Here is a 20465-nt window from a genome sequence, read left to right as displayed (position 1 = left end):
AGATTGAATGGAACTTCGTGAGATGTGAGCGAGGGGAGATGTATTTACTTGAGAGAGAGAGAGAGAGAGAGAGAGAGAGAGAGAGAGAGAGAGAGAGAGAGAGAGAGAGAGAGAGAGAGAGAGAGAGAATATAATTACGTGAACATTAAGAGGCCAGATTTTGGAAAGTCCGGTCATTAATTCCCAGTCCTGGTGAGCCATCCACAAAAACTGCCTGACAGCAACAAGAAGCACAAGGCCTACAACAAAAGCTGTGGCAATTGCTGATATCTTAAGAGAATGTTTTGTTTTCCCAGGTGGAACTCTTTGAGTGGCAAAAGCAAAGCATCCAGTAATGTATAGTTCATGTAGAATAAGGCTATCAAAGTACGAGTAAATAAACCTAATTTATAGTTCATAACTTAATGTATGGTTGATGTCCTTATGTATACTGTAGTTCATAGTGCATCAAACAACTCTTACCTGCACACTTTAATGCAGCAGCAGCCTCCTTCCACATAGCAGCCATGATATGACGATCCCGGTGGCTGCGGGGTACTGGGAGAACATATAGCAGGGTGCTCTCGATCTACATTGATAAGGCTCTCTACTTGCATGATTCTAATAGAGTGTGATGTGCAGGACGGGTTATTGTGTGAGAGTGAGTGAGTGAGTGAGTGAGTGAGGGCGGCGCGTGTTCCCCTTGTTGATGGGATAACGACAACAAAGGGATGTCCTATTTCCACCTTGTTGTTCCTAAGAGCTAATCCTCCCCATCCTTTGATGTCCTTAAATCCTCATCTGCTCTCCGGAATCCCTCCATCACCATGATTAAGTCCCTTCCCTTCGCCGCCCTTCCCATCACTTTTCTTCCCCTTCGTCCTTCAAATTTCACACAGCTTGCAGCCACCCAAGGAGTAAGCCATTAATTGATGTATTGGCTTTTCTTTCAGGACAGGAGTCAGGGCTCTGCACGAACCACTGAGGCTGGTGAGTGTTGACTTTTATTTACGTTTTATTATTACACGTGTTTTCGCTTTTTTTTCTCTGAACTTTTTTTAGCAGGTAAATTTTATGCTGAACATTTTTTATTCTGTTTCCTTTTTTTTTTAATAGAGATTTCTCTGCGGAAATATAAACTATATCTAAAACATGTGACTCAAGAGAAAAATTGAGGTTTTCCTGTTTCTGTCCAAAAAATATAAACTATGTGTAGAGCATGGCGTATTTCTCAAGAGTTGCAACATCCACGTGAATGAGTCTTTGTTGCGGGACGTTTACTGAAAAGTTGAGGTCACTGCTCGTATTTATGCCCGGATGAAGAAACACAGGTACAAGTACGCCAAAAAAATCAACAGCTGACTGAGTAGTGACGTCATCACCACGAGATGTCCAATCAATACTTGGCATGTCCAATTTTCAAGTCTTATTCCTCTGGGCCATTATCTATCTCCACCTCGACTACTTTCAAAAGGCTGTAGTTGAAGTGACACCAGATCCTTCTCAAGAGTGACTCTCCTGTTAATAATGTAGAAATCTTGTTAATTTGTCACTTGAATCTTAAAAGCGATGTTTTTTTTACGATTCTGGTGACATAACAAAATTTTTACATTATCAACAGGAGAAACACTTGCGAACCCGGCTAATCAGGTTTGTGGCCTCTATAAATAATCGTGGTGAGAGAGCAAAGTGTTTTTGAATACTGGCCTTCGTACTGAGGTTTATAAAACAAATTTCAGTTGGGTTTTCACTGAACGCATCCCACGATAAACAACCTGTCTTTTATCCCGGAAACCGTAATTTGATCTACTCGCGTCATTTTTTCTGTACTCTCTCTCTCTCTCTCTCTCTCTCTCTCTCTCTCTCTCTCTCTCTCTCTCTCTCTCTCTCTCTCTCTCTCTCTCTCTCTCTCTCTCTCTCTCTCTCTTTTCTCAATAAACTGAAACTGATCCTCCTCCTGGCGCTCCTCTCCCTCAGCTTTAGTATCAAAGGGAGGCGAGCGGCAACAGTTTTTGGCTGACATTTTTCTTTGTTCTTTTCACTGCATGACTTAAAATTGCTTTCCTGCCCGACTTTTCATTTCCGTGACATAACACACCCTAACGCCGCCTTCCTGCCCGTCTTGCTGCTCCGCGCCACGCCAAAGGGAAGTTCATCGTTGAGTGTAGGCAGAGGAAATATGTTTTCTATTGGGAACAATTGTTTTGTTAAGAGTGGCAAGATTTTGAATGCCTTATCTTATACCTTACTGGTCGTATTAAAATATATTTACACTATACGAGTATCTTAATGAAGTCATATCTCCTGCCGCACCACCCTGTCTAAGGAACCCCACTTTACCGCCCCTTCCCCCACGACCGTCGCCTCACGCGCCACGATCACAACGGATGTCCCCGAACAGAGCGTCGTAAAGATACCAAAGTGGAAGGAGAGAGGAAGTTTATAGTCCACCTCCGTGATTTGCCTGCCAGTCAGAGCATCGGGAGCGTGACCAATCGTTAGGAGGCGACGCTCGCAGATTAGAGTGAAGGTTTGCCTGACTACCAGGAAATTGAATACGTCGTGAGGCGTGGGTTTGCCTTCGCCACGGAAAACAAACTGTTTGGAAGAATCTGTAAAGAAGAAACTTTTTATACTTTTGTGTTGATCTCATGTTCTCTACTTGTATTGTAAGTGTGCGTGTGTGTGTGCGTGTGTGTGTGTATGTGTGTGCGCGTGTGTGTTTGTGTGTTTGTTTTGTCTGTGTGTGTGTGTGTGTGTGTGTGTGTGTGTGTGTGTGTGTGTGTGTGTGTGTGTGTGTCTGTGTGTGTGTGTGTGTAAACCAGAATACATACGTCATCATATTATGGTGTCACTTCACAATGCTTCACATGAGGCAGATACTTAATAAAGTCAGAATTCTGTTATTACTCATTTTCTGTGACCGCAGAATGCCTGCAGAAAGTCTATACGAGTACAATTCATCAAGTGGTGTTGGTGTAAATTCAGCGAGGGAACTCCCGGCAGGAGCACGAACACACAGCTTCCTTTTCTCCTCGGCCAGGCTTGGGGTGCGCATCGCCTCCTCGTGACTAACGTGCACGCGGATACTAGACCTTGCTTACTTACCCTTTAAATTGAGGGAAATAGATTTAACTTATAAAACAAATAAATAAATATAGCTGAGTGATAATAGTGATCCGGAAAGTTAAATGAACATGCGTGATGCAAACAGATGTCCGGTGCAGACAAGACTGACCTTGCTCTGTCTGCACCGCGCTGGCATGTGGCTCCTCTCTCCACTCTCCTCAGAAGTTTCCAAGGTCGTTTCTCACTCGGTAACGCATCATTGGCGATCACTGATAGCAAGGGGCCGGCCATGACTCAGCGGCCCACCTGAGCCACCTCGCATCCCTCCTCCTTAGACCCGTATTCAGAAACGCTTTACTCTCTCACCATGACTACCATCACAGGCCACACAGATGATTAGCCGGGTTCTCAAGAGTGTTTCTCCTCTTAATAACGTAGAAAATATTCTTAGTATGTCATTAGAATCATGAAAACACCCTTAAAAACACGTGCCACTTCAACTAGAGCCTTTTGAAAGTAATGGAGGAGCGGCCAAAAGTGTTTCAGAATACAGGTTTTAGTCTTCTTGTGCTTCTCGCTCCCTCGACGCCTTCCTCCATCCTCCAGTCTCCTCTCGTGTAACTTGCTTCCACTTTTTCATTGTTCACCCTCGGCCGTGTAGTTCTTGCTCACCTCCTCCTCTCCATCATCCACACATTGCTCTTCACGTGTCCCTCAAGCTGTGGCCGAGTTATTAAACAATTACAAGTATATTTTCCTCTGCACAGAAGGGATCAGGACGTGAGTGTTTGACTTATAACACAGGTCATTTGCTCCACTAGTGTACTGCACCTCCTTGGCTGATCCGCCGCTCAATACGAGAGTCGTATGTAAATCTCTGAAAGCATTGTTACTCCCCCTCTCTCTCTCTCTCTCTCTCTCTCTCTCTCTCTCTCTCTCTCTCTCTCTCTCTCTCTCTCTCTCTCTGTCTGTGTGTGTGTGTGTGTGTGTGTGTTAACTCTTGGTAATCAATCAGGCAGAAGTCAAGGTCAGCTTTGCTTGTCTTGCGCAGCCAGTCGTGGAACTTAAGAAATTTTACGACTAGTGACGCAAACACTGATAATTTATTTCTGACAGTGAGAGAGAGAGAGAGAGAGAGAGAGAGAGAGAGAGAGAGAGAGAGAGCAATAAACTTATGGGTCATTTTCTCCTCCCAAGCAGCCTCGGTATTTCCTGTGCTGTAAGAGCCTCGTCGCCTCACACCGTCTCCTAAAGGTGCTCATCCTCCGCACAGCACACGCACGCTTACCCAGGAAATGCCCCACCTGTTTACTCGTTTTCACTACAGAAACATAAAGAAAAAAGTAACTTCATTCAAATATTAACCCCACAATATATTTTTTTTATGTAATAGCACTGGCAATGGACAACAAAAAGAGCGAAAAAAAAAAAGGGGGAGGTGCCAGTCTCTTCAACATAACCCTTTTCTCCTCCATTCACAGCAAATTCATAGAAAAAAGTGACACCATTCAGGTCTTAATCGTACATTTCACTGATACGTTTTGTTTTTTTTCTTACTTAATTTTTTTCTCCTCCATTCTGCTTCAAAAACATATAGAAAAACTTGCACCATTCAGTTTATGTCGGTACGCTTCACTAATACTTTTTTTTTTTAACATAATCCTTTTTCTCCTCCATTCCACCATTAAAAAAAAAAAAGTGACAACATTCAGGTATTAACCGTAGTTACGTTTCTGTTTCTTTCCAACATAACCCTTTTTTCCTCCTCCATTCCACTGCAAAGTCTAAAAAGGTAACACCATTGAGATCTCAGGCCGTACATCTCAATAATACTTTTCTTTCCCATATAACCCTTTTTTTCCTCATTCCAATACAAAAATATATATATAAAAAAACTAACACCATCCAGAATTCAACCGTACATTTTACTAATACTGTTCTTTTCAACATAACCCTTTCCTCCTCCATCATTATCTACATCCTTCTCTTCACGTACCCTTCCCCTGCTCTCCATCTTCCATACAAGCCCCTTAGCAACCCTATCAGCATTGCTCTATTTTCCAACTGAAGAGAAATGCTTAGAAGGGGAGTAACAGGGGAAAGCAGGACCATTAGCGCCTCCCGTCCACGCAGTTTTATCTTAATGGGCGATGGAAGTTGTCCCATGTCAGCCAGTGTGGGTTCGCTGTCCTTTCTATGTCTTTTTTTTTTTTATATAGTTTATTTTTACTTCAAGATTTGTTTCTCTGTTTTTTTTGTTTTTTTTTTTGCGTTTTCGTTTTTTTTTTTTTTTTAGACAGGCTTATGTTTCCGGTTTTATTCTTTTTTTCCTTTGTGTTACCGATCATCTGCTTAAGAACTTGTTTGTCCAAAATTCTTTTCGTTTTCTTACTTCATTTTGCTTTTGAGACAAGTTAATGCTTCGTGAGAAATAAGTAAATAAAGATGAAGTGGCACTGTGTAGTTAGTGTGTGTGTGTATGTGTGTGTGTGTGTGTGTGTGTGTGTGTGTGTGTGTGTGTGTGTGTGTGTGTGTGTGAGCCCCAACAAACAGATAAAAGGAAATGGCCAAACTTCAAAGTGGGTCTGAAGCGCAGCGTGTTGGCATCTCCTCCCTTAACGCCCAGACACATCCCGCTAACCTTCCCTCACCTCTTTTACACTTTTTTATTTCCCTTATCTACATTCGAATCCAAGTGAATCTTTAGGACCTTGTTTTTTGGCGCACTAGTGGCTTGCTCAAATCGAAGCTGGCATGCGTTCCTTGGATTACGATGGCACTTTCTCTCTCTCTCTCTCTCTCTCTCTCTCTCTCTCTCTCTCTCTCTCTCTCTCTCTCTCTCTCTCTCTCTCTCTCTCCCGAGGGCTTTCCCGCTCCCACTCGGCTGCACTCCGTTGTAATGGGAGGCAGGGTGTCGGGTCTATGGTGGAGGACCTAACATTGGCCTGCAGCGAGTATGGAGCACTGTGTAACTTTGCATCCATCGGCCCCATATACTGACAATTCTCTGTGTCTGCCTGTCTGTCCGTCTCTCTCTCTCTCTCTCTCTCTCTCTCTGCGGATGTGTATCTGTCTATCTGTTTATCTACCTCTCCGTCCGTCCGTCTGTCTGCCTTTCTGTCTGTCTGTCTGTCTGTCTGTTTGTCCATCTTTCCGTCTGTGTGACCATCTCTCCGTCTCCGACCTTGATTTTCTGTCTGTCTGTCAGTCCGTGTATTCCGATCATAACATCCTAATAACTCCCCTTGTTTGTAGGTCACTAGAACACAAAGTCCCAGTCAGTCCAGCGCATTCCTTAATCACCTTGCCAGCCACGCCGCCCTCCCCTCGCCCTCCAGTGTGCGCTGCATCAGGTGGCGATTGATTCTTTGACGCCGTAGTGAGTGTCTCCCTTTGTTCAGTGTGTTTCGTCCTGGAGGCTTTGGTCTCGCCTCCACCATCACGGTTAATGGTTGTCTCCCTGCACGCTGAGCCAACTGACAACCCTAGTAATGGTATTGGCTCGTAGTTACTGCCCCGTATAATAAAGGAATAGGTGCGAGAGAGAGAGAGAGAGAGAGAGAGAGAGAGAGAGAGAGAGAGAGAGAGAGAGAGAGAGAGAGAGAGAGAGAGAGAGTGTGCCAAATGTAGTGTCCTTTACTTTTTTCCCTCCATAGTTTGTGTTGAAATCTCTCGTGCAAATATTCATCGTATGTGTAGCTACATTATTTAATCGTACATTTTGAGTAGCTATCGTATTATTTTGTTCTTCATATATTTACTTTCGATCGCATTAAGGAATTTATCTTCTTTTTTTTTTCGTGTTAGAGCATAATTAAAATTCCTACTCGCTCATTCGCCGATAGTACTTTCATTATTTTATCCTCCAGCTCGCGAAATTCGTAGTCCATGCATCGAACAGTCCATGTCTGTGACTCTTTCCGATGGGTATTTTTCTTTTCTCCAAATGGAAATGTTAGAATACATTTCTTTTTTTCAGCGAGAGTGGGTGCATGTGTACAGGTCTTTGATCTGAGTCCTGCGTCCTCCTTTCTCTGAGATGTGCACTTTTCAAACGAAACGAAATATCCGGATTCTGATCGGATCACAAAACTGAGTGCTCGCTTCCTGTGCGGGCAGTAACGGTGGTGATGGTGGTGGTAGTAGTGGTAGTAGTAGTGGCAGTAGTAGCAGCAGCAGCAGCAGCAGCAGCAGTAGTAGTAGCAGTAGTAGTAGTAGTAGTAGTAGTAGTAGTAGTAGTAGTTGGAGAAGGAGGAGGAAGAGTAGCAATACTTGTGACATCGAAATATTAGCAGTAATATCAGTCGCACCATCATCAGTAGCAGTGAACGGTATCTATATGCTGGCTGCATATTTACTCTATAAAGTAGTGCTTGTTCTTGACGTGCTAAGGATGAAAAAATGTCAGGGAACGGCCATGCGCTGCACCATGCTGGGTCAGGCGGTGGAAGGTGCTTTGAGCGACAGAGGCTCTGCAGGCACGTGGAACTGGTGGGATAGATTTGAGCTGGAGTGAAGAGTGTCAGCATCAGGTTGAAGGACCAGCCAGGGACAAAGTAAAGCCTGGAAGAGTGTGCCCTCGTCTCTTTTCTCAATTCTGAGGATTTGGTTTTCTTTGCATTTCTTCAGTATCTGATTCTCTCAGAAACTGACCTGGAATTTGCTTTCTGAAATCATTTTCTGACTTTTTTTTTTTTCGGAACGACGTTTGTCTGGCTCTGGTCCAACTTTTAGAGTGTTACTTACCGAGTTTGAAAGTGAACTGCCGAAAAAATATTAGATGTCACAATAGATTTTTTTTTCAGGTTTGTTTCTGTTTACATATGATGAACTGTTCATTTATTTTTTATTTACGTAAGTTTTAAAGTTTTATTGGTACGTGTAACTATGTCTGTATCTGCTGCAGTCAGTGTTGAGGGCGTTATGTTAAGATCGTGCTGAGTGCTTTCTAGCCTCATCATTCAGCGCCCATTACTGGCCGTTGTGGGGGTCTTATCAGCAGGGATCAGTACTTTCATCTTATTATTATATTATACCCCTGCTCATACACCGGCTGGCGCCCTGACAATAGGGGTAACTTCCCTCCTTGGGTTTCTTGACATTTCTGGTTAGTAACCAAACATGTGGGGCTGGAAACCTTCGCCATGAGGCAGGTCTGTGAAATATGGGTGAAGGTTAGCACGGAACAAAAAGTTGGTTCGCTTATAAATCGATGCGTATGAGCGTTGACAGCTGTCGAGGCGAAAGCCTCGTGCACGGCTTTTGTGTGGAGGCTGCCCTTGCCTTAAACATTTTGATTCAGGCCAGGGGAAATAAATAAAGAAAATAAGTATAATTTGAAAAATATTTACTTTCCATGGATTGTTTTTTTTTTTTTTTTTTGACGCGTTAAGGCTTATCTTTTTTTAAAGTATGTAGTCGTTTATAATGAAAGAGCGTGTTATTAATAATTCCCTCACGTGAATTTGAGAGAAAACTTATGCGTTCCATTGTGGAATCTTCTTTTGGTCATTTCCATAATCCCGCCATTCTTCAGACGCTCCTCAATTATGGCCTTGTTCAATTTTCGGATGCCATCAATATCCCTGTTATTATTAATGGACGTTGTTAGCGGCGAGGCTTCTATCACAGCTGCTGCTGCTGCTGCTGCTGCGGCTGCTACTACTACTGCTGCTGCTATTGCTGCTACCGCTGTTGGTACTGTGCTGTTGCTACTGCTGCCTCTGCTGCTGCTGCTGCTGCTGCTGCTGCTGCTGCTGCTGCTGCTGCTGCTGCTGCTGCTGCTACTGCTGCTGCTGCTGTTGCTGCTGCTGCTGTTGCTGCTGCTGCTGCTGTTGCTGCTGCTGCTGCCGCTGCTGCTGCTGCTGTTGCTGTTGTTGTTGCTGCTGCTGCTGCTGCTGCTGCTGCTGCTGCTGCTGCTGCTGCTGCTGCTGCTTCTGCTGCTGTTGCTGTTGCTGCTGCTGTTGCTGTTGTTGTTGCTGCTGCTGCTGCTGCTGCTGTTGCTGCTGCTGCTGCTGTTCCTGTTCCTACCTAGGACACCTAGTCCTTCATCGTTGCAGCCTGGGATGCAGCCTCACTTCACCACAACGCCCTCTACTGCTGATACTGGTGGTGTTGCCCCCAATACATCCGCCACACTCCTCCAGCTAGACCAGTCACTGCGCCTCTCGCCGCCCAGCCGCCGCCCACGCGGGGCCTCTCCAGTCAACCGTTGCTTCCCGGCACTGGATTCTTGGGACTTTTTCTCTTCGTTTTCTTTCTGCTGCTTTGCCGGAAATATCAATAAATTACATACTTCTCGTTTTTTTTTTTTTTTTTTTTTTTCAAAGCATTTTATGACCTGGATGTTGTGGCGCTAAAATCAACCACATATTATATATATATATATATATATATATATATATATATATATATATATATATATATATATATATATATATATATATATATATATATATATATATATATATATATATATATATATATATATATATTTTTTTTTTTTTTTTTTTTTTTTCTTGTTTAGCCATTACGATCTTAGTAAAGTTTGGATACCGTCATTACCAGTACAGCTACAACCACCACTGATGCAGCACCACTAGTACTAGTAGTAACAACACTATCATCGTCAACATTATCATCGTCATCGTCATCATCACCATCAACATCGTTATCTTCCGCTGGAAACATTGACTGAATGCCGACCAGGAAGCAAGTAAGAATCATGATGTATTCTTTCCTCCCTGCTCCCCAACCATCCGCCGCTGAAAAAAATAAGCAGGGGTCACATCTCCCCGCGCCTCCCTCCAGCCTGCACGCCGCCCCCACAACCTCGCCTCACACCACGCAGCCATCTATCTCTCGCTAACTTGTGGGCGAATCAAATCATGTGACGCTCACCTTTTTAACTCTCTCTCTCTCTCTCTCTCTCTCTCTCTCTCTCTCTCTCTCTCTCTCTCTCTCTCCTCTCTCTCTCTCTCTCTCTCTCTCTCAGCATTTGTTCTAACTTTTTGTATTTCTTGATTCACAGTTATTCGTATGTTCTTTTTTTTTTCGCTACGTTTTTTCTAGGAACCAGAGAAAGGGATTTTTCTGCGCCTTTCTTGCTCTCTTCACTCTCTTGCCTCCTGCGTTTCTCTGCGGCAGCTGTAACCTCACACTGCCACCCTCCCCCGTATGTGTGCGTGTGTGTGTGTGTGTGTGTGTGTGTGTGTGTGTGTGTGTGTGTGTGTGTGTGTGTGTGTGTGTGTGTGTGTGTGTGTGTGAGTGATTCCCTCCTCGATTTTGCTAATTAGTCCCCCATTACATTCCAAGGCATTTCATTTTGTATTCTAGTTTGTATTATTCCCTTTACACACACACACACACACACACACACACACACACACACACACACACACACACACACACACACACACACACACACTGGGTAACAAAATAATGATGTGTTATTTGTGATGTGTTCCATTCAGACCGTTTATTTTTTATTCTTATTTATTTCTCCTCACGTACTTCTGATTAACTTAATTAAAAAGCAACTTCGCCTCACTTTTCTTATGAAGTCTTTAATTTTCATATATATTTTCCTCCACATTTTACATTAACTACCACGTGAAATTTCGTTTATTCTTACAGCGTCTTATATGTCTACTATATATATATATATATATATATATATATATATATATATATATATATATATATATATATATATATATATATATATATATATATATATATATATATATATATATATATTTTTTTTTTTTTTTTTTTTTTTTTTTCTCCCCTCGCACGTATTAACTATTACGTGTATAAAATTTATCGTCACTGCTTTATTTTTCTGAAATCATTGCCGTCTGTCTTCATCAGCCTTCAAGAAATTACGTGGTGCAGGAAAGTCTCTGCGGCACAGCACACGAAGAACCCACCACCCACCTTCCCACACACTCACTCACCCACTCACTCCGGCAGCCTGCCAGAAAGCCACCCACCCATCTACCCAATCTGCAAGCCAGCCAGCTAAACCAGACAACCAACCAGCCAGCCAGCCACACGTGCACGCCATCAGCAGGTCCTTGCCCCCTTACTTCTTAATCATAATTCCTCCTCTTATTTATATCGGTAAAAAATAAATAAATAAAAAATCCCTGGAAAAAAGAGGAAAAAAGAGGAGATACAATTGATATATTTCAAGATCTTTTAGCACTATGGTGACTCATGGCCTTCCAGGTATATAGCAACACACACACACACACACACACACACACACACACACACACACACACACATACACACACACTTATTAAGGGCACTGGAGCGTGAGGCACCGGAAGGAAAACATGTGGAATATTTACCATGCTCCTCCAAACTCTTGAGGAAAATATTGAGGAAATTCACTTGCTGGCGACGCTGGGAGTGGAGGCGCGGGAAGGCTTGGAGGGGGGCTGGGATAAGAGGACTGGGAGGTGGGGGCTTGGAGGAATGGGGAGCGTGGGGGGGGGCGTGGTGGGGCGTGGGGTCCAATGCATGAGTGGCAGCTTCCCGTTAGAGTCATTAAGGAGCAGCCAGAGAAGATGATTTATTACTCTCCTCCTCCTCCTCCTCCTCCTCCTCCTCCTCCTCCTCGGCCCTCCACTCAATCAGGTGGCACAAAGAATCTCCAGGTCCCGGAGTGGGCGATGTGGATTTTTCAGGACGGCGGCGTGTAATGTGTCAGGATGAGTTTTCAAGCGGTACTGACTCCGATCATCTATACTTGAATAACGCCCTAAAGCTCACCTACCCATCAGTACCCATCAGTAGTATTTCTTGGCTCTCTTCTCCTTTACCTACAGTTTAAATGATAAAGAAGTATACAGGTCTTCTAATCTTATAGGTGAATTATGTGGCTTAAAGATCTTGTCGCGAATGCAGTGTTATTGTGAAGTGTGTGGCATCAAACTTGAGAGCGTACGGTTTGTCAAGGGTCTGAGTCTTACAGTTATAATGAAGGCCACGGAAATTATCCATGTGTGTGTGTGTGTGTGTGTGTGTGTGTGTGTGTTTGTGTGTGTGTGTGTGTGTGTGTGTGTGTGTGTGTGTGTGTAGAAAATATAATTATGAGAGATTCGCAAAAATCAAACCTTTCTCTCTCCAATTGTAATGGTATACGTAAGTGTTTAGGAATGTTGTCACAGATGGATTCTTTCAGATGGATAACGAACGATGGGTGGAGGAGTTAAAAACTAAAATATAAACCGATACAGTTAGATTGCACCAAATAATGTTTTGATAATGAGATCTTTAGGTAATATAATAAGCTTCACCACAATATCGGGCAATATTTCCATTACAACCACATGTCTCGGCGTCCTGGTTACTATGTTTACTTCTGAATACGTTTACTTCTCATTGTTTTCATTATTACGTGATAATTAAAATCGCAAAACACAACACGATTCACAGGACAGCTGCAAACACTTACACCAGAGACCATCAGCGCGGAACACACTCATTATCGTTTTAATTAACACTAGTAACAATGTTGACACTCAATTAAGACATTAATCCCGAAACACAAGCTGCATAATCATCGAATGATAAATAATCGCCATAAAAAGCTCTGAAAGGATCACCAGAGCCATGCATTTCCCATCTCTTTTCACGGTTCGTGAGTTAATATTCCATACAAAGAGCAGGGCACCACACAGAACAGATTGCAATTAGATGCTACAAACTCACTTTTCTTCATTAATGCCACTTGGAACACGCAAATCCTACGTTATTACAAGGAAGTGAAGCAAGGCACGTTATTCCCCCCGCAGGTCGTGACGATGGTTCTCTTCACAAAGGCACCAACAGGAAAGCATCGCAAGCCGCTGCTCCTGTCTGACTCTGTACATCATTCCCAGGTTTCACTCACTGATACTGGTGCGCATTTGTGAGGTTCAGAAACGGTATGCTTATCCCGAGTCTCTAATTATTGCAAAGATTTGCGATGCGCTGATATTTCATCGCTTGTTAATAACCTTTAGTTAAGATCTGTACCACTGTTAATTGTGGGATAACATGAGCGAACTGTGCTTACCTGGAGGCAATTTCACGTAATTCAGATAAGTGAGCGAGAAAAGTAATATATTATAGAAACACTGAAATAGTGTATAGCATTTACAGTATGTTACTCTTGCCTTAGTTTTCGTAATACATTTCCCAGCTAATAGGGATTTTTTTTTTTTTTTATGTTTTTACGTCCAGTTTCCCTTGTGTGTCAGGACCAGGACGGGCCACCTAACGAAGGACTTTAGATGTGGATGGGAACCGTTAACCCGAGCGGATGCCCCTCCTACCGTGACCGTAGCCAGGTTTCGAACCTGTGTCAGATGTTTTTGCCTCCACATTTGCAGCACGAATGTCCTGAGTATGATATTAGTAAAGAAGGCCAGACGCACCGTAACACAACGCTAATAACTACACACCAAATATAAATTATAGGCATACCACTTCCGCGCATACGAGTATATATATATATATATATATATATATATATATATATATATATATATATATATATATATATATATATATAATGAAACGCAAAACAATAAGAGAAGAAAGACAGTCCCACATACGGTACAACGCGGTCATTCACTCACTGCTGCCGAGTCTTTTTAACCTAATACACGTCACTGAAATGAGTAGTACATACGCAGCGCTGTTTCATAATACTACTTACAGATTAGATAGGTACTTCCCTTCCCCATCAGATTAAGATACTTGCATACTTCTACGTCATTTAAATTTCACAATGCTCTTCTGTAATTTTTTTTTTTTTTTATCGCAGTTTAGTTTCTTTTTGTAATAGGAAACCATATTCTCTTGGTCTTCAAGAACGTAATCTTCTTCCTCATCGATGTCATTTAACGTTATTATATCCTCGTCTCCTCTCTCGTTTTCTTCCATCTATCCTTCCCAGACTCTATTACTTTACCACATTTTCCCGCTCTTTTATATATCTTTTTACATGATTATCTGACAAATTACCCGTTATCCCCCCACGTCTCTCTCTCTCTCTCTCTCTCTCTCTCTCTCTCTCTCTCTCTCTCTCTCTCTCTCTCTCTCTCTCTCTCTCTCTCTCTCTCTCTCTCTCTCTCTCTCTCTCTCTCTCTCTCTCTCTCTCTCATTGTGTGTGTGTGTGTGTGTGTGTGTGTGTGTATGTCTGTGTGTGTTGGTTTCCCAGATTTGTCCTGCCTTACTGATTCCAGATAATCTATACAAAAACACGTAAAACGCAAGTGTAAGGTAATATTCCTTGAGCACCACTAGCTCGCGCGTAAGGCAAGGCAAAGCGCAGTGAGCAGCGGGACTCTACGCCTCCACACTCCTGACTCCGGCACGATTCTCACAGGCTGGCGCTGAATATATTTCCTAATTCTGAAGTCGAACCTAAAGACATTGTAAGGACATTGCACGCACGCCACCCCTTCCTAATTACACCTGCATCATGAGACACAGGAGCACCGAGGCCCGTAACGCTAATTAGCCCCATGCAGGTGAACGTTACGTAGCGCCTGAGGAGTCAATCCCACAGTGGCCGCCGCAGTCTTGTCCTCCCCGAGCCTGAGTCTCGTGCACTTAACGTTACGCAGCACGCCCGGGATGCGATGTTCCTCAGCGCCGCTTGATTGGTGCTCGAGATGAGTGTGTATTCTCCGCTGATGAAGGTGAATGAAGGTGGGAAAGATGGAAATTTGTCACATGTTGAAATAAATAATGATCTACTACTACTACTACTACTACTACTACTACTACTACTACTACTACTACTACTGCTGCTGCTGCTGCTGCTGCTGCTGCTGCTGCTATTACTTCGCACTACTACTACAATTACTTCGCATTACTACTACTACTACTACTACTACTAACTTCTAGTGGTAATAATAACAACAATACTATTAATATCAGTAGTGGCCTGTGGCTTTCAAAACCAGCTCGTAAAAATAACCCAATGTTCAGCATTAGTGTTGCCAACTTTTGGTCTGTTTACAAGCTTTGGGTTCCCTTTAGGACTGGTTTTGAAAGCCACAAGCCACTATTGATATTAATACTATTGTTGTTGTTATTATTACCACTGAAAGTTACTTGTAGTGCGAAGTAATAGCAGCAGCAGCAGCAGTAGTAGTAGTAGTAGTAGTGGTAGTAGTAGCAGATCGTTATTATTTCAGCATGTGACAAATTTCCACCTTTCCCACCTTTATTCACTCGGTCGTCAGCAGAGAATACACACTTATCTCGAGCACCAATCAAGCGGCGCTGAGGAGCATCACATTTTAATTTCCCCCGTTGTGGTGGTTGGCGTAAACTGAACCGATGGCTGAAGTTAAACACTACATTTTCCTACTTTTTATAACGTTTTAGCTAGCCGATCAAGGACCAAAAATAAGACTTAAAATTTCTACTTGATTGCTGTTCTCGGAAAAATGAAAGAGAAAATAATTCCAATCGGACGAGTGTATGTGGTTACGCGACCACTTGCAGATTGTCCGGCTTGTATTTCTTGGAACAACTGAAGCCTCGGGGAGAGTTTGTAATGCTGGGAGAGAAGGAAAAATAGGAAGCTCGTCTGGGGAAACAAGATGACATGATCTTCAGCTACTGGAAACGAAGTAAGGAAAAAAAGTGTGTAATAGTAATAATAATAATAATAATAATAATAATAATAATAATAATAATAGTAATAATAGTAATGAACAGTTTACTGATATAGCACTTGGGACACTGAATATGTACATTTAAATGGGAAAACTTAACAATTATGTGTGTGTGTGTGTGTGTGTGTGTGTGTGTGTGTGTGTGTGTGTGTGTGTTTCTATCTCCTGCTACAGAATACATGAGGGTCTAGATCTCAACTTCTACCCGAATATTAACTTTGAAGACAACTGAGTTATAACTTATAATTTTAGTTAACTTCATAATAGCCTTCCCTCCCGACGCTGCTAGGAAAGCCACCACCACCACCACCACCACCACCACCACCATACCTGCACCTCGGCACCACTACCACCACCTAACACTTACACCACTACCGCCTACAGTAACTGCTCCTCAACACCACTACTATCACAACACCACTCCCATGTCAGTCAACACATTCTTCCACTACCGCAACGCCACCACTGCTACACACAGCGCCACCACTCCTTATCGCATCTCGGGGCATCGTGCTTCGCCTGATAGAGTACCGCTAGAAAAATAGAAATTCACTAACAACATGACGCTTTAATAGTATGTAATCTACCGTGTGCACTGAAGTTTTGCGGTATACGTTCAGACACTCCACTATTTACTTTCCGTTACAGCTTTACCGTGCAGCGCTTCAGACACATAGGGGCAAAATCATAGTTAAATATATACGTACATTTGCTGAATCTCTCGTGCTCCTGGTCTCCATCAGAGGAGGGAACACACATCCTAAGTCGGACAGCCGTAACATGAGGTCTTCTGACATCTCCCCCAACTTCATATTAACTTCTGCAACATTGGTGATCTCATACGAATTAACTGTCTGAGTAATATCAACTGTTGAGATTACTATTATTTTTTTCTTTGGAATTGTAATGAATTATATATTAATTTGTAAAAAAAAAAAAAAAAGTATGTCCGTCTTTATGAATTATGAAGTAATTAAGAAATGACAGCGTTAGGTTTGGCAACTCATTCACCTTGATGGAAATCTTTGATAGTATCCTGCTCTAAGTGTAGGTTGATTATTATTAACCACTCAAGGGAAAGGAACGCACTGCCTATTTTAAGATTATCGTACCAATTGGACTTTTCCTGTATTTACTGACACTAATATTCAAACAGGACCTCTTTCTGACCTGATGAACCTTTAACACAACAGTTTGCACTACACAAGTAATAATGGTCACTTCAATTTCTATCCATGTCTGTTACATGAACTGCACATGTATAAACTACTGATAGAATTTATAAACTATTTCATCAAGTTTTAAATCACTGCCCATATACACAAAGAATTTCTAGTCGGTATTTTCAGTGAGGCTTGGAAGGAGCAGCGTCGTGTGCGATACACGTTCGATAACCATTCAGACCTCAACATGACTTATAACTCATAAATAACTACTGTGTGCTCAGGTCCTTGCCTTCCATCCATTGCCGTACCTGCCGTGACTGTCTAATAGGCACACCTCTGACTTTGGTTCTATGCTTGTCACGATTTTGAGCGACAGTGTGAAGCTGTGCGTGACTGCATGTGTTTTGCTGCCTGTACGTGTGAAGGTGTGAGTGAGTTTATGATGTGCGAATATGATTTGTGGTATGACTGTGGTGTGTGGTGCGGTATGGTGTGATTGTGATGTGTGTGGTGTGTGGGACGTTTTGTAGTAAATACCAGTGTGTGTGTGTGTGTGTGTGTGTGTGTGTGTGTGTGTGTCAGAGAGAGAGAGAGAGAGAGAGAGAGAGAGAGAGAGAGAGAGAGAGAGATACACTGACAACACTGCAGGAAGTCTAAAGGCCCATTCACACACATCAGTTACGTATCAGTGCCATGTCAGTTCAGTGTCAGTGAAATACGTGACGCTTCTGTGAAGTCTGTTCACACACATCCGTACTGCGTGAAATCAGTGATTTCCAAGATGGCAAAGTTTTCAGACGTTGAATTGGCAATGGCTGCCATAATTTTTGATGAAGAGGAAGAGGCTGAGCATAAGCTGAGGAGAAGAAAGTGGATACATGGAACGTGGAAGAAAAGAACGTGAAGGAGAGCTTTCTATTCTGTACAAGGAGTTCATTGATGATGGAACAAATTTTTTTCAAATACATTGTTTGAGACTGCTGTCCATATACACTGGCTGTGACAAATCATGCAGAACAGGATGATTCTGAACCAGTTCTATAAGTAAGTTATCATGCATTCTTGTGGACAAACTCACAACACTTGTCCGGCGTCCGTGAAAACTGAAAAATGTCGGTGGCGACAATACTAAATTTCACGGAACGGAGACGGAACTGACATGGAGAGTCAAAACACGGTACTGCGCCTGACATGTGTGAATGCGTCAGCCGAATTCAAAGTAACGATATTTTTTTGTCACTGAGACAGAAGGATTGAACGGACGCGACACTAATACGTCACTGATGTGTGTGTGAATGGACCTTAAGGCTGAAGTCGTGGCTTCCATTCAGAATTTTTCTTGGGTGAGTGGCCGCTGCTAGGCTCACCAGTCCATCAGTGGACACCGGTCAGCAATGATTGGGAGGGTTAAAGGCGGCATAGGAAGGAATTGGTCATTTTTCTTACTGGGTGGCGCTAGCTATTACCTTTGAGTATAGCGAACTTTTAACCACATTCTGAAACGCTGTTTTCAAAGATCACAGAAATGATTAGCCGTGTTTCTTTTGTTGATAATGTAGAAATCTTATCCATCCATCACTAGAACCATAAAAAATATCAATAAAAAACCGTTTAACTTCAAGTAAAGGTTTTTGAATGTAGTGGAGGTGCAGCGCTTAAGTGTTTCTAGAATCAGGCCTGAATCTGGTGCACGGCTCGTGAAGGGAAGTGTGTCTGTTATGGTCTCGCTCTGAGAAGTCAGTATAGGGTGCAGTGCTGAGTGACGCGTCGACTACTGGAGGCCGTGAACTCAGCTTGAAGAAAAACTATTGTACATATGCAAGCAATATCTTCTTTTTCTTCTTCTTCTTCTTCTTCTTCTTCTTCTTTTCTTATCTTTTTTTCTTTTGTTTGTTTGCTTTCTTTCTATCTTTTTAATCCACTTTATATCTCCCCTTCAACCCAACACACACACACACACACACACACACACACACACACACACACACACACACACACACACACACACACACACACACACACACACACACACACACACACACACACACACACACACACACACACACAACACATCCGGCCCAGCACCCTCTTTGCTTTGTACATAATTCTTCGCAACCTTTGATACACGTCCAACATTTTATTCCTATTCGCGACAAGGAACCTTTATGTTTTTAGTATATTCTGTTAAACGTTTCCTCTATTGGTCTTCTCCGGACGCAGTCTCGTATCAGTATGCTGTTCTGTGGCCTCTGCGTTACCTGTGGAGCCCCCAAAGCCGAGAAGCTCTAGAATTATGTATCTGCCAAGGGGAAGGACTTGAGGTTGTGGTGTTCAGAGTTTCCAGAGTATCAGATGTGTTTGCATGTGTTCCCTTGGCGCAGGTGGTGGTGTCTGGGATGGAGGAGAAGGCTTTTGTTAAACAGTTTTGATTCAGCTGAGCTCTTTCTCTCTCTAGCTTGAACTGTTTCTATTTTTGTTCCTTTTACCTTATATTTTAACTTAAGTCGTATTTTTTTTTTCAAGTGCCATAGAAACATGGTTGTAGCGGCGCCGCGCTAGAAATGTTCTTTTAATCATTTCACTTCACTTCTCTCCCTGGCAAAGATGGACAGATCAAACAAGGTGCCGTAGCCGTCCATCTTCACACAAGTCTGCCTGCAATCGAAAGCCATAGCAAATGCAAACATCAGAGTTTTCGAGACAAGGTTGGGGAGTGATTCTCGATCCATGCTTCCGTGAAGGCTCAGTGGGAAAGGTTTTGATACGACTGGTCTTGACGGGTGTGTTGTTGACTGTGAACAGCACAACACTGATCGCCAACAGTGCTGCCGGTAACACTCCTGAGTCTGTACCGTTTATGTATAAAATCAATTAACCTAAATACTCATATAATCAAAATTAGCATATCATCGATGACATTCGTGTGTGTGTGTGTGTATGTGTGTGTGCCAGTGTGTGTGTGCTGGTGTGTGTCCGCCAGCATGTGTGCGCGTGCCACTTGCTCGCACACGCCCGTGCCTATTTTTCACACACATTCATGGCTGCATAATTTTGTTTTTATAATGGCTGGAAAAGTTTGGAATAAAACTGTTGAACTGAATTAACTTTGTTTATGCTTGACAAAATCGTGGCCAATTTTTACTTATGAATACAATGGAATTTTTACGCTTTTAATGTATTTTTCCCCGAAAGGCTCTCAGTATTGTGTCGCATTAACTGCGTGCTTTGTTATTCTTGTTGCTGTGGAAGTGATGGTGGTGCTGAATGCTGGCCGTGGTGCCTTTGTTCCTCTGTTGCCTTTGCCGTTGTCGTCGACACCGCGGCCGCTGCCGCCGTTGTCGTTGTCTTCACACTCATTAATGTTGTTGTTGTTGTTGTTGTTGTTGTTGTTGTTGTTTTGTTGATGTTTTTGTTGTTGTTGTTGTTGTTGTTGTTACAGTGGCAGGTCATGATGTGATGCAGGGTTTTTTGGACTAAGTACCCTGGAGAAGGAAAAAGGTAACTAGTGTCAGGCACCGGGGCACCAGCAGAAGAGAGAGGAATAATAGGCGTGACAATGGGC

At 42.8% G+C, this 20465-nt stretch overlaps 1 long non-coding RNA gene across 3 annotated transcripts in view; it reads left to right on the top strand.

The window, feature by feature from the left end:
* Positions 1 to 20465, top strand: part of LOC135109286 (uncharacterized) — a 191548-nt gene that overhangs the window by 59756 nt on the left and 111327 nt on the right. For all 3 annotated transcript variants that reach the window (XR_010272651.1, XR_010272650.1, XR_010272649.1), the window contains one exon: positions 933 to 969. This is a non-coding gene — a long non-coding RNA (uncharacterized LOC135109286). The remainder of the gene's footprint in view (positions 1 to 932; positions 970 to 20465) is intronic.

Source organism: Scylla paramamosain, chromosome 2 (genome assembly GCF_035594125.1).
Source record: "Scylla paramamosain isolate STU-SP2022 chromosome 2, ASM3559412v1, whole genome shotgun sequence".
Classification (NCBI taxonomy): Eukaryota; Metazoa; Arthropoda; class Malacostraca; order Decapoda; family Portunidae; genus Scylla; species Scylla paramamosain.
Note: the sequence above shows the minus strand (reverse complement) of the source record. Positions and strands in the feature narration are given on the sequence as shown.